Here is a 13110-nt window from a genome sequence, read left to right as displayed (position 1 = left end):
TTGGAAGTTATTTTTTCTCTGTTAAGAAATCACTGTGGCAGGACAACATATAATCCGAAGAACATGTGACTGTGCTCTCTCCCTACAGAGGAGACCTACAGGAGAAGCCAGGGTAGCCCAGCAGGGCTGTTCCACATAATGCTGAGGCAGCCTGCCTGGATCTGAATCAGCAGGCAGATTGCTCACTGTGTGCCTCTGTGCACAAGAGAGAAAACAAAGGTACCTATCTTACAAGGTCCTTGGGAGTATTAAATGAGGAGATATTTCTACAGAGTTTACCAGTTTGCAATGTCTGGTAACTTGTAAGTATTCAATAAATGTGAGCTCTTACTATAAATTCGACCGCTAGATGAGCATAAAACTGTAACAAGGAGAATGAGCATCAGAAAACAGCATAGCATCAGACTGTGATTCATTGGATGTGTCTATCTTTTTTATTTTAAGAGAGACTTTTGCTACAGGACATGCACACTCGCCAAAGAGACAGACACAGAGAGAAAGCAATAAATCATCCCCCAGTGGTGGTGGTGGTGGTGGTGTGTGTGTGTGGGGGGGGCGGATGGCCATAATGCAATCCCTTCTCCTCCATTCTCCTCTTGGAATTTTAGGCATGCATGCACACATACCCAGCATGAGTTTTAAGCTGCCAGGTCCAGGACTCAAACCACGGTTGACTAAGTGGGAGTCCAGCAACATAACCATTATGCCATCTGCTGGTCCCAAGGTGCACTGATCTTGAGAAACAGATAATTCTGCTAATGGAACCCAAAATGTCCATCATTCATTGGTATTAATTCTCAGCAGCCATTTCCACCCTAGAGGTAGTCTTGAAATTCAAGGATGATATTTAAGACACAAGGTTTCAATTAGACGAACTGCCTGTGTTTCCAAGTAGGACACTTTCCCTGGGTGTGGAATGAGGCTAAGTCCAAGATTGACCAACATGTCTCCATCATGGTTTCCTTCCCTAATATGTTTAGATAATCCTGGTACAGCCCTGCTGGTCTACTATCTGGGTCTGTTTCTTCCTAATCATTTTTGCATACACCTGCTCTGATGTACTATTGTATGCTGGTTTCACGATTGAGTTATTAAAGAGCTATCTTTATACCTCCTCATTTCCAAGTTCCTAAAGGTGTCTCCACAACTGGTAAAAGGCCAATTGTTGCTGCTATCTTGGAAGGCTGGTCCACCCACGTCTCTCATGTATCACAGAGAACAAGCTCCCCAGCTTTGAGGTTATACAGTGCTCTACACAAACACCCCTCTTGAGCACTAACTCAGGTATCACTGATTAAAAACAACATCAGTCTTTTCTTTCATGTCCTTGGCATTGCTGTACATTAATAATGCTCTGATTATTAAAACTCACAAAAGAATGACTTTGTTAAAATCATCTGGTTGTGCTGGTTTTAACCATCAACTTAAACACATATTGTTTTTCCTCCTTCCTTAAGCACTTCATTATCTTTATGTGCCCTTTTTTAAATTTTTTTTAAAGAGCGGCTTTTGTTACAGGGTATGTGTGCTCATGGACAGACAGAGTGAGAAATCACCCCGAGGGGATGGCCATACTGAAATCCCTTCTCCTCCATTCTCCTCTCAGGATATTGGGCACGCACGCACACGTGCCTGGCGTGAGTTTTAAGCCACCGGTCCGGTTGCGAACCACAGTCGACTACGTGGGAGTCCAGCGACATAGCCATTACGCTAACTGCTGGTTCCCTTTATGTGCCCTTCTTGATAGCACTCATTTTACAATACATTTTTGTCTTGAAAAGTTTATTACTGCCTAACAGTTGATAAGTAAACTGCAGTCACGTGAAGAGTGAAGAAGCATTGGTTCCCGTTTTTGATACATATTAATTCTTACCTGTGAAACTAATAATATTTTTTTTAAATTTCAGAATAGCTATAACTTGCTTCCATGAGATAATATCTCCTTGTTTTTACATATATAGGGAACTAATAAACATCTTTATTTCTTCTATGTTGTTATATAGGAAGTCTTCATGGAATATGCAAATTACAAAATCACTATACATGGATTTAGAATTCTTGCAACAAAATTAACTCAAAATTCCATTTTCCATTAACTTTTTGAAAGCCCCTTGTATGTGGCACATTTTTTTTCAAAGGCCTACATCATTTACAATTTCATGGAGAACATTAAGGATAGCATTATTTTCTGCTGAGTGGAGTGGTTTTTTCAGGACAGAGTCTTGAGATTTAAGCATGGCCTTGGCAGCTTGTGGACTGAGTAGGCCAAGAGACTCTGAAAGGTCCAGGGGATGAGAATGGCTACTCCACTCCCACAGTTGCTATGGAGTCAAGTGGGCCCCCAAAGTCAGGGGAGAGTCTGATAGCTCAGTGGGTGCTAAGATATCCTCATTACCCTCCTTACTAATGTAATTCTGTGATCGATGAATATGATATATGATCATTTTCAGGCCAGCAAGTAGTATGGAGGTTAAGGTGGCTAGATTTTGTATGGCCAACTCTGCAGTTTGAGTCCAAGACCAGTCATTGGAAATCATGTCAGGTGTGTACCCCAAATCCTGAGAGGAGAATGGCGAATGGACTGCAGCACGGCCATTCCCCCAGGTGGTGATTTCTCAGCTTTTTTCTCTGTCTTTCCAGGGAGCACATGCACCCTATGGCAAAAATCCTTTAAAAAATTCACTTTCTCGCACATACCCTTATAGCTCTGCTCTTCTCTAATTCAACTCCTTTGCCCCTCATGCTTGCTCAGCTAAACTAGAATCCTGGCTAAAACTGCCTCTCTACCTAGTCTGCTTCTACAAGATGACAGCTGAACATGTGAACACGTGGGAGAAAAACACGCAACTATACTGATTTGTCCCTCACCTTAAATGGGACCTTCACCTGCCAGGCAGTCCTAACCCATGCTCAAGTCCATTAAACTTCTCCTCAGATCTCCAACACATCCTCCTCTACCTTCACTTTCTACTGATGACTTTGCTTCCTATTTTACTGAAAAAATAAAAAAGTTAACCAATAGTAATGGAAACAAAGAGAAGACAATTTGTACAACCGTACCTGCTCACCTCCTAGCACAATCCGAAAAACGGCTTTACATGACCTAGGCTCTGTGCCTGTAGCCCACACTTACCCCGTCACCTCTCTGAACTGGCCCGCAGTCACTGCTGTCCAGCCATGGCCTCCTGGCCACTTCCCAGCATGTCAGGCACACTCCTCACCTTAGGACCTTTGATCTCCTGTTTCCTCTACCTGAAACACTCTTCCCTCGGATATCTGACTGGCTAACTCCTTTACCTCAAATGTCACTTTCTAATGAGGTCTGCCCTGAAGATAGGCTTAAACTGTAGCATCTCACTGTCTGTCCAATTTGTCTTACCCAGATTGATTTTTTTCTAAAACATGTCCCATTTTCTATTGTAATAGACACTGTGACTTATCACCTACTGCATTGCCTGTTGTGTCTCAAGTGCTGGAATAGGAACTGTTCAAGCAAGTCCTCAGTAAACATTTATGGATTAAATGATGATACAAGAGTTAGAAATACTAAAGGGAGCCAAGACTCATGGAATATGCAAATTACAAAATCACTATACATGGATTTAGAATTCTTGCAACAAAATTAACTCAAAATTCCATTTTCCATTAACTTTCTGAAAGCCCCTTGTATGTGGCACATTTTTTTTCAAAGGCCTACATCATTTACAATTTCATGGAGAACATTAAGGATAGCATTATTTTCTGCTGAGTGGAGTGGTTTTTTCAGGACAGAGTCTTGAGATTTAAGCATGGCCTTGGCAGCTTGTGGACTGAGTAGGCCAAGAGACTCTGAAAGGTCCAGGGGATGAGAATGGCTACTCCACTCCCACAGTTGCTATGGAGTCAAGTGGGCCCCCAAAGTCAGGGGAGAGTCTGATAGCTCAGTGGGTGCTAAGATATCCTCATTACCCTCCTTACTAATGTAATTCTGTGATCGATGAATATGATATATGATCATTTTCAGGCCAGCAAGTAGTATGGAGGTTAAGGTGGCTAGATTTTGTATGGCCAACTCTGCAGTTTGAGTCCAAGACCAGTCATTGGAAATCATGTCAGGTGTGTACCCCAAATCCTGAGAGGAGAATGGCGAATGGACTGCAGCACGGCCATTCCCCCAGGTGGTGATTTCTCAGCTTTTTTCTCTGTCTTTCCAGGGAGCACATGCACCCTATGGCAAAAATCCTTTAAAAAATTCACTTTCTCGCACATACCCTTATAGCTCTGCTCTTCTCTAATTCAACTCCTTTGCCCCTCATGCTTGCTCAGCTAAACTAGAATCCTGGCTAAAACTGCCTCTCTACCTAGTCTGCTTCTACAAGATGACAGCTGAACATGTGAACACGTGGGAGAAAAACACGCAACTATACTGATTTGTCCCTCACCTTAAATGGGACCTTCACCTGCCAGGCAGTCCTAACCCATGCTCAAGTCCATTAAACTTCTCCTCAGATCTCCAACACATCCTCCTCTACCTTCACTTTCTACTGATGACTTTGCTTCCTATTTTACTGAAAAAATAAAAAAGTTAACCAATAGTAATGGAAACAAAGAGAAGACAATTTGTACAACCGTACCTGCTCACCTCCTAGCACAATCCGAAAAACGGCTTTACATGACCTAGGCTCTGTGCCTGTAGCCCACACTTACCCCGTCACCTCTCTGAACTGGCCCGCAGTCACTGCTGTCCAGCCATGGCCTCCTGGCCACTTCCCAGCATGTCAGGCACACTCCTCACCTTAGGACCTTTGATCTCCTGTTTCCTCTACCTGAAACACTCTTCCCTCGGATATCTGACTGGCTAACTCCTTTACCTCAAATGTCACTTTCTAATGAGGTCTGCCCTGAAGATAGGCTTAAACTGTAGCATCTCACTGTCTGTCCAATTTGTCTTACCCAGATTGATTTTTTTCTAAAACATGTCCCATTTTCTATTGTAATAGACACTGTGACTTATCACCTACTGCATTGCCTGTTGTGTCTCAAGTGCTGGAATAGGAACTGTTCAAGCAAGTCCTCAGTAAACATTTATGGATTAAATGATGATACAAGAGTTAGAAATACTAAAGGGAGCCAAGACTCTAGGGCCTACAAGAGAAAGAAGCCTACATTTTCAGCTAAGCAAGATTCTCTAATCTGTGTTTACTAGTAATTTTTTTGGGGGGGCCAATTAAAACAAGTTACTTCAATACTTCAAAATAAACTAAAATCTAGCATTCTGCATTCTCTATTCCTTGAATAAAGGAATATCAGTGGTTGAGCGTTCTGAAAAAACATAGCTTTGCTCTCTAGTTAAGAAGTTTTGATATAATAGTCTGATAAAAACCAGTCTGTATAGAATAGTAGTTATGAAGTCTTTAAACATCCAAAGAAAAATGTTTTTTTATCCTCTCTTCAAGGTTACATTGTACTTGCTGACCTCCAAGTTGAACTCTTCAACATACCTGCATTCTGACCATTATTTCTAGACCGGAATACTTCTATATTTTAGGATGCATACATTTTCTCATTCCATTATTGATCAGTTCCAATTCATTCTGATCTAGATATAATTTATTCTCAGACATTAATACAGAAGATCATTTTTTTTCACTTTTGTCACTTCAGTTTTATCTTGAGTGCCACTTTGATCTTTGCTCATCTGTTCACACATTCTTTACTAACTAATGCAGTTTCAAAGGCTAAAAGAACCATACTTCTAATATCATTCTTTTTCAACATTATTACCAATAGATGACACCTAGATTGTTTTAAAACCTACCATCATTTTTTTATTTAAAAAAATGTCATCAAAATGAACAGCATAATCACTTTCATGAATGAATGACTAGTTTTTGCCAAAATACTGTTTGAAAAATATAACATCAGTGTAGCAATAACCTCATTTCTAATACAACTGAAAACATTGTATTTGTATCTACTGACCATAAATATAATTTTTATTGTTGAGGCCTTTAATTTTCATTAAAAAAAGGGATTCTTTCTTACTCTAAAACCACAATTTTATAGACTACATTATTGGAAAGTTCAATTTATATTCTTCTTCATTACAATGGCTGTTCCTTCAGAACTAATAATAAATTCAGATATTAACAAAAACATAGTTCAAAAAGGGTTTTAAAGATATATATGTATATATAAATGTTTTTCATTACCATTGCCTTAAGAAATTTAAGAAAATGAAGCTGAACAGGAAGAAGATAAAATAAGGGAAGTGTCATAATATACTGTGCAGATATCCCTGATTCAGATCCAGCTCTAACACTTACTGGCTTACTTAACCTTTCTCAGTCTTGTTTCTGTGAAAAATTTTGGAATAAGAATCTGAAATATTCTTCCCTTAAACCTTTTCATAGCTTGATCCTTCTTATTATTTTGGTCTTTGCTCAAATGGCAACTCTTAAAGAGAATTCTCTCTCTGTTGCATTTTCCCTTATAGCAATTTTACACGTAGCATGTGAAATTATACTCTTCACTTGCTTACTGTGTGTCTTCCGATTAGAACATCAGTTCTAAGAGGGCACAGACCACACCTGTTGTGTTTACTGCTGTATTCCACTTGGCTAGAACATTGATTGGCACCTGTAGGTACTAATACACATTTGCTGAATTATTAAACAATACCACTTAACTAAAAGAGCTTTTAGATGAAATAAGACAATACATATAAAACTCATGACATTCCAATATGACAAATATACAATAAACAAGAGCTACTACCTTAATATTTCATTAGCATTTATTTTAATTACTATATGATTCAAAGTACAAACTGACTAGTTTAAGAGCTGCTTGTATTAGAAATGCTAGATCTGGGACCAGCAAATGGCATAATGGCTACATCACTGGACTCTGAAGTAGTCGGTCACGGTTCGAATCCTGGACCTGGTGGCTTAAACTCATGCCGGGTGTGTGTGCATGCGTGCCCAAGATCCCGAGAGGAGAATGGAGGAGAAGGGATTGCAGTGTGGCCATTTCTCACTTTCTGTTTCTCTGTCTCTGTCTTTCTGTGCACATGCCCTATAGCAAAAACTTCTCAAAAAAAGAAAAAAAAAAGACATGCTAGCTCCACAGCAGTGCATCTCAAACTGCAGTGCACCACAGGATCACCTGGAGCACTTGTTATTCCGGTTCCTGCCCTTGGCCCTAGAGACTCTCATTCAACAGGTCTCCAGTGAAGCCCAAGAATCTGTGCTTCCAGTAAGTTTCCAGTGGGTGTCACTGCTAGTGGAGACTTCTACAGGCTGTACCAGGAGCAGCAAGCACATTGAAGTAAGAGGTTTTCAGACACCGAGTATAAAAGCATCTCTCATATGCTCTCTGTACCTTGTGCATGTACTATACTTGCCCAAAGTCAATAAATTTCAGCAGTACCTTAATTCTGCCATCTTATGATTAAGTTAGTTCTTCTTTCTTACATATTACCACATAAAACCACCAACTCCCTTAACTGTCACATTGACTTTATTTAACTACCAATTAACCCCTTTTCTTTGTACAAGTTAAAAAATAAGTACAATGTGCTTTTCCAAAGAATTCACTCTTCAGTGAGGGACTACTGCCATAATCTCAGAAAGGGCAGAAGAAAGCTTCTCTTTCTTGTACCACTGACTTCTATCCCCATAAATATCCCTTCTGACCACAGAAGGGTTAAGAACCAACACGCTGCATTTGTCACATGGGAGCTGTAGAGACAAAGTTCCTTTGTCCTTAAAGTGAAAAGTCCTTCATTTTAAGGAAATGACCTATACAACCACCAGCAAAAACACTCCAAGTAGCTTTAGTAAGTTTCTTGGGACCCTGGTGCAAGACACAACATCCCTGATCCAGGGCAATCAGTCTCACTGAGTCTTTCCCTCTCCCCGCCTTAGACCTACAACATGTTGACCTGGATTCTAGGTGACAGTTTTTCTAAGTTCTTAATTCCAAACCAACATTGCCTTTCACATTTCCTGTCACTGCACATGAATTCTTGAAAGAAAAAGTGCACAACAAAATAATCAACTTATTAGCCATTCACTTAATCCTTAAGCTTCCTGTAAGTACTTGAGTAGCAGGTAGTAAGGAGTCCTTACTCATTTAACCCAAATCTGTCTGTGCTAGCAGGTGGGTGGCACACTTTGGAGCGGATGAGCTTTAAAGGCTGGATAACTATGCTAGCTGGGCATAGAGGAGAGGTGCATGCCAAGCAGAGCAACCAAGCGAACCAAGCACCTGCATCTGTGTGTTAGGTGGCGGGGAGGAAGGGGCAGGCAGAAATCAGTCCCCGTAAGCAGCTTTAATTTATCCTGGGGGCAATAGGGCACTTTCAGGACATTTTGGGGAGGCTGAGAGGGAGTGATACAGTAAGCTCTTTTGAATTACTCTGACACAGGTTAAGAACAGGCTGCAGTGGCTCTGGAGAGAAGCAATGAAAACCGGAACAGAAATAGTAATGGTGGGATGGAACTGAAGGGATAAATTTGAGAAATATGAGAGAGAGGAGTCAGATGGGATTCCATGGCAGCTCTGTCACTGAGATAAAGAGAACCAAGATTGCATGGAGCATAGTTCTTGCCTGGATAACTGAGTGTCAGCATCCCATTTGTTCGTGCTTAGGTATGTTGCAGTACAAGTGACTGTAGGACACTGGCATACAGACAATAGGATTCTGAGGGTGAGAAGATCTAACCCTGAAACAAAGCTTTAGGAGGAGTTGGCCCAATGGCCTAGTGGTTAAGGGAGGCAAATCCCATGTAGCTGACTACATGTTGGAATACCAGTCCCAGAACCTTGAAAAACATGCAGGTAAATGGTGTGTACCCTAAATCCCGACAGGACTGAGAAACGGCGGATGGAGAAATGGAAGAGAAGGGAATGTGCTCTGACTGAGCCCCATGAGAGTGCCTTCTTCCACTCCCTCTCTCTGGGAGCACGAACACCTTCGAATAAGAACAAAGAATTAGGAGACGTCAGCCGAAGTAGCTAAAGTCTCAGAGCAGAGGAGTTCATACAGGAAAAAGACACCTTCAATACATGAGTAGGACATTTCTTCTTGGCTTATGAGAAATTTGCTTGACAACTGAAGTTCCCAATCTTCTTATTTACTAGTCTATCTCCAGTGGCCAGCAACGCACGTGAGAAAAAAATTTTCATTTTAAATACTTCAACAATTGTTTGTGTGAACATATTTATTTCCTTAGATTTGAAAGGCTACTAAATTATCTCATATACACATACACACACACACACACACACACATACATATACACACGTACATATGTATGTGTGTATGTCCACATTTAGTTCATCGAGCACCAAGCAATCACTTAAAGCTAAAATTTGTGTTTGAATTTTTTTTTCTTGGTGGCTATTGAGCACGTGTACTTGCCAGAGAAAGAGAGGGAGGGAGGGAGGGAAAGTGAGAAAGCATCCTCATGGAGGATGGCCATCTCACCGTTCCCTCTCCTCCACTCTTCTCTTGGAATTTTGGGCATGCACGCACATGTGCCCTGCATGATTTTCAAGTTGCCAGGTTGGGACTCGAACCACACAATTGGCCATGTGGGATCCAACACCAACACCTAACCTCAACACCACCTGCTGGCTTCTATGACTGAAATTTTAAATGCAGCTTTAAATTCTATGTATGTATCAAATGTTTCAACCTACTGAAGGCAAATGGTATCAGGAGGGGAAGTATCAGTCTAGATGTGGCTTCCCCGCCCCCCCTTGATTCATTATAGAGTATGTTGTAAAAGATAGAGAAAGGAGGAGAAAGAGGAGCACCTGCCCCAGAGTCTGGCCATATCATCATCCCCTCCCTCCAGCCCTCCAGCTTGTCAGATCTCGGGCACTAGTATATGTGCGTGGTGTCTTCTGGGCTAACTGGACCAGAGATTCAAACTGTGGTCCCCACATGGGACCTGGCTTCTCTTGAGCAGTGCATTACTGCTGCACAGTGGAGCTGGTCCAAGACAATTCTATGACCCCCCCCCCCCCTTTTTTTTTTTACATCCTTGCCAAGAGCCTGGGACATGGGCTGCCCAGATGTCTGCTTCTCCCACCCTTCTGACATGTTTACCCCCTTTCTCTTCCTTCTACTGAGCTGGAGAGCTTCAATCAGCAATCTTGCTCACTCTCTGAACCTTTTACACCCACAGGGTGGCCAGCTGCTCCCCCTGACCCCCCATTGCAGCCCTCTGCACCTCCACTAAAGGCAGGCCCCAGGGCTACTGTCCCCGCCTGAGAGTATAAAACAGTGCTCCAGAACCCTCCGATCTCTGCAGGCCCTGGACTAAGGACTGGACTCCATCATGGACTCGACTACTCCATGTGCTCTGCGAATGATAAAGGCCACATCCTAACTTATCCTTATATTTTTTTCCTTTCTTTTCTTTTCTTTTTTTATTTGAAAGGTTTTGGCCATCAGGTGCATGTGCTTTTCAGAGAGACAGTGAGAGGGAAGGTGAGAAATCATTCCCCAGAAGGGACAGCCATGCCACAGTCCCTTCTCCTATATTTTCTTCTTGGGATTTTGGGCATGCACTCATACATACCTGGCATTTCCAAGCTGCCAGGTCCCGAACGCCAACCATAGTCGGCCATGTGGAGTCTAGTGCCTTAACCACCACGCCATCTGCCTTCCCCCTTGTATAACAATCAGACCTCTGCCAGGTTCCCTCTCAGTAAAGGGGCTCTATGACTGCCATGGGACCTTCCAGGCCAGAATGACGTGTGCAGTGTAACTGCCATGTACCCCTGCAGGCTTTAAATTGCTGTTGAGAACATGCAAATAACTTTTGCTTATAAGCAAATTGTTTATGCTTACATAATATCTTTTTTTCCTCTAAAAGTAGTAATGTTTAAATCAGGATTTTATTATGACTCAAAGAAAATTTTCTTCCAGGAGGACACATGTAAACCTGTAGTATATAACTAGAGACTGAATCTGTGCTTTCTCATCTTTCAGAACTGGCAGTTTTTGCTAAAATCAGTGCACAAATGTTAGAGGAAGTAAAACAAAACAGACTGTGAACCGTGTGCAGGTATGATGCTGACGTGATGGGAACATGGACATACAGGATAAAGTCCCCACTCTGGAGCAGCCAGCTCCTACTGGCTCCTCCTCCAAAATACATCCACAACCCAATCACGCCACCACCTTCATCTCACATTTTATTACCTTGGTAGAAGTCCCTATAATCTTTCGGTGACCTAGTTACAGCCTTCTAACTGATGTACTGTTTCCTGAATCTGCAAAGTATATTCCCACCTCAAGGTCTTTGTACGTTCTCTTCCTTCTGCGCTGAAAGTTCTTATGTATCCACAGAGCTCAACCCTTCAGGTTTCCATTCAAATGTCATCAAAGAGGCAGAGCCAGACCCTCGTATTCTGTATCAAGTCACCCCAACTCTCCTGTCAGTATACAGTCTTGCTTTGGTTCCTCTTCATAGTGTCTATCACTAATGTGACATAATATACCTCTGTGGAAGCCAGCAGGTGTTTGAGGTGCTGGACTCCCACATGACAACTGTGTTTTGAGTTTTGGACCCAGCAGCTTGAAATTCATGCTAGGTGCATGTGGCATGTATGCCCAAACTCTTGAAAGGAGAATGAAGGAGAAGAGATTGCACAGTGGCCATCCCCCCACCCCCCGTGTGTGTGTGTGTGTGTGTGTGTGTGTGTGTGTGTGTGTGTGTGGGGTGATTTCTTGCTTTCTGTCTCTCTGGTGAGTTCATGTGCCCTATAGCAAAAATATCCATGTGCCCTATAGCAAAAATAAATCATACTAAAAAAAAAAAAACACAAACAAAAAAAAAACCTCTGTGCCTCAGTTCTTGATACACAGTAGGTACTCAATAAGCGTCTGTCAATGATAGCAAAGTATAAACTGCGCAACTTCAAAAACCACATGAGGAATAGAAAATCAACAATACAATACAGTTTATAGTTATTTACTAATTGAATATAGTGGACCAGTAAAATCCTAAAGGAGTGTATGTATCAGTATAACTTGGGGAGCTTTTCCAAAACACACATGCCTAGACCCTACTACAGTACTTACAAAATCTCCCCAGGGATGGTCCTGTTCATATTTGAACAGTTTCTTAGGTGACTCACCACAATTTTAAAAAATTGCAGTTAAATAGATGCCACAGAAAGTTTGCCATTTTAACTATTTCCAGGTGATTCTATTTTGCATCCCTGTTTAAAACTACATTTGTAATATCATTTCAGTTCAGTAGAGGGAGAACAGCTGAAAGGGAAGGCTTACCCCCTCTGGCATCCCCTCAAAAAGACACTATCTTATATTCAGGAAAAGCATGGTTTCTGGAGTTGAATACAGGCCCATACTCACCGGCTATGAGAATGGGCAAGTTAAATTTAATTCTTGGTTTCCACATCCACAATACAAGATAGCCTCTAAACCCTCTCTCCCTGCCCACATCGACTCCAAATTTCTCCAAGGTTATTGTAAAACAAAATTGAGTATATAAAATATGTACTTGGTGCACATAATAGGCATTAAAATAGAATTTACTGGAATTGCTTTCATTAAAATAAGAACATAAAATCATGCTGGCAGAAACACAAAAAGTATGTGTAATCCTGGCATAAGTGGCTATAAAAATGTCTCCTCCACTTCCGATGAAACAGGTGAGAATGAAATTTGTTAAGAGTTCCACAGATACGATAATACCAGAATGGTGCTTCTCCAACTTGAGCTTCAGGATCACCAGGAGGGCTCCTTACACAGCCTACTGGGGTCACTCCCAGTTTCTAAGAGTTCCCAGGTGATGCTAATGCTGCTGGTCTGTGAATCACAACTTGAGAACCCCTGAATTAAAGTATGAGTATGCTACCAAATCCTCTGTGCATATGAACTCTTTCATTATAACTTAAAACAGAGAATTTTCACTTTCTAACAGAACCATAACTGATCATATGCTTGCGATATTTAGAACATTTCACAACCCAGTAAAAGTCAACTACTGACATTCAAGTAACAAAAGAAAATTTTCATGCCACTGGTATTCCAATGATGAATATTCTGAAAACGAATTCAAATTCTTTTTTTTTTTTTTTTTTTTT

At 41.4% G+C, this 13110-nt stretch overlaps 1 protein-coding gene across 5 annotated transcripts in view; it reads right to left on the bottom strand.

Annotated features, from left to right (window-relative positions):
• PCGF5 (polycomb group ring finger 5) overlaps positions 1-13110 on the bottom strand; it is an 84348-nt gene that overhangs the window by 44369 nt on the left and 26869 nt on the right. The window lies entirely within an intron of this gene.

The sequence above is a fragment of the Tupaia chinensis genome, unplaced genomic scaffold (genome assembly GCF_000334495.1).
Source record: "Tupaia chinensis unplaced genomic scaffold, TupChi_1.0 Scaffold000217_1, whole genome shotgun sequence".
In the NCBI taxonomy this organism is placed as follows: Eukaryota; Metazoa; Chordata; class Mammalia; order Scandentia; family Tupaiidae; genus Tupaia; species Tupaia belangeri.
This window is presented reverse-complemented; position numbering and strand designations above follow the sequence as displayed.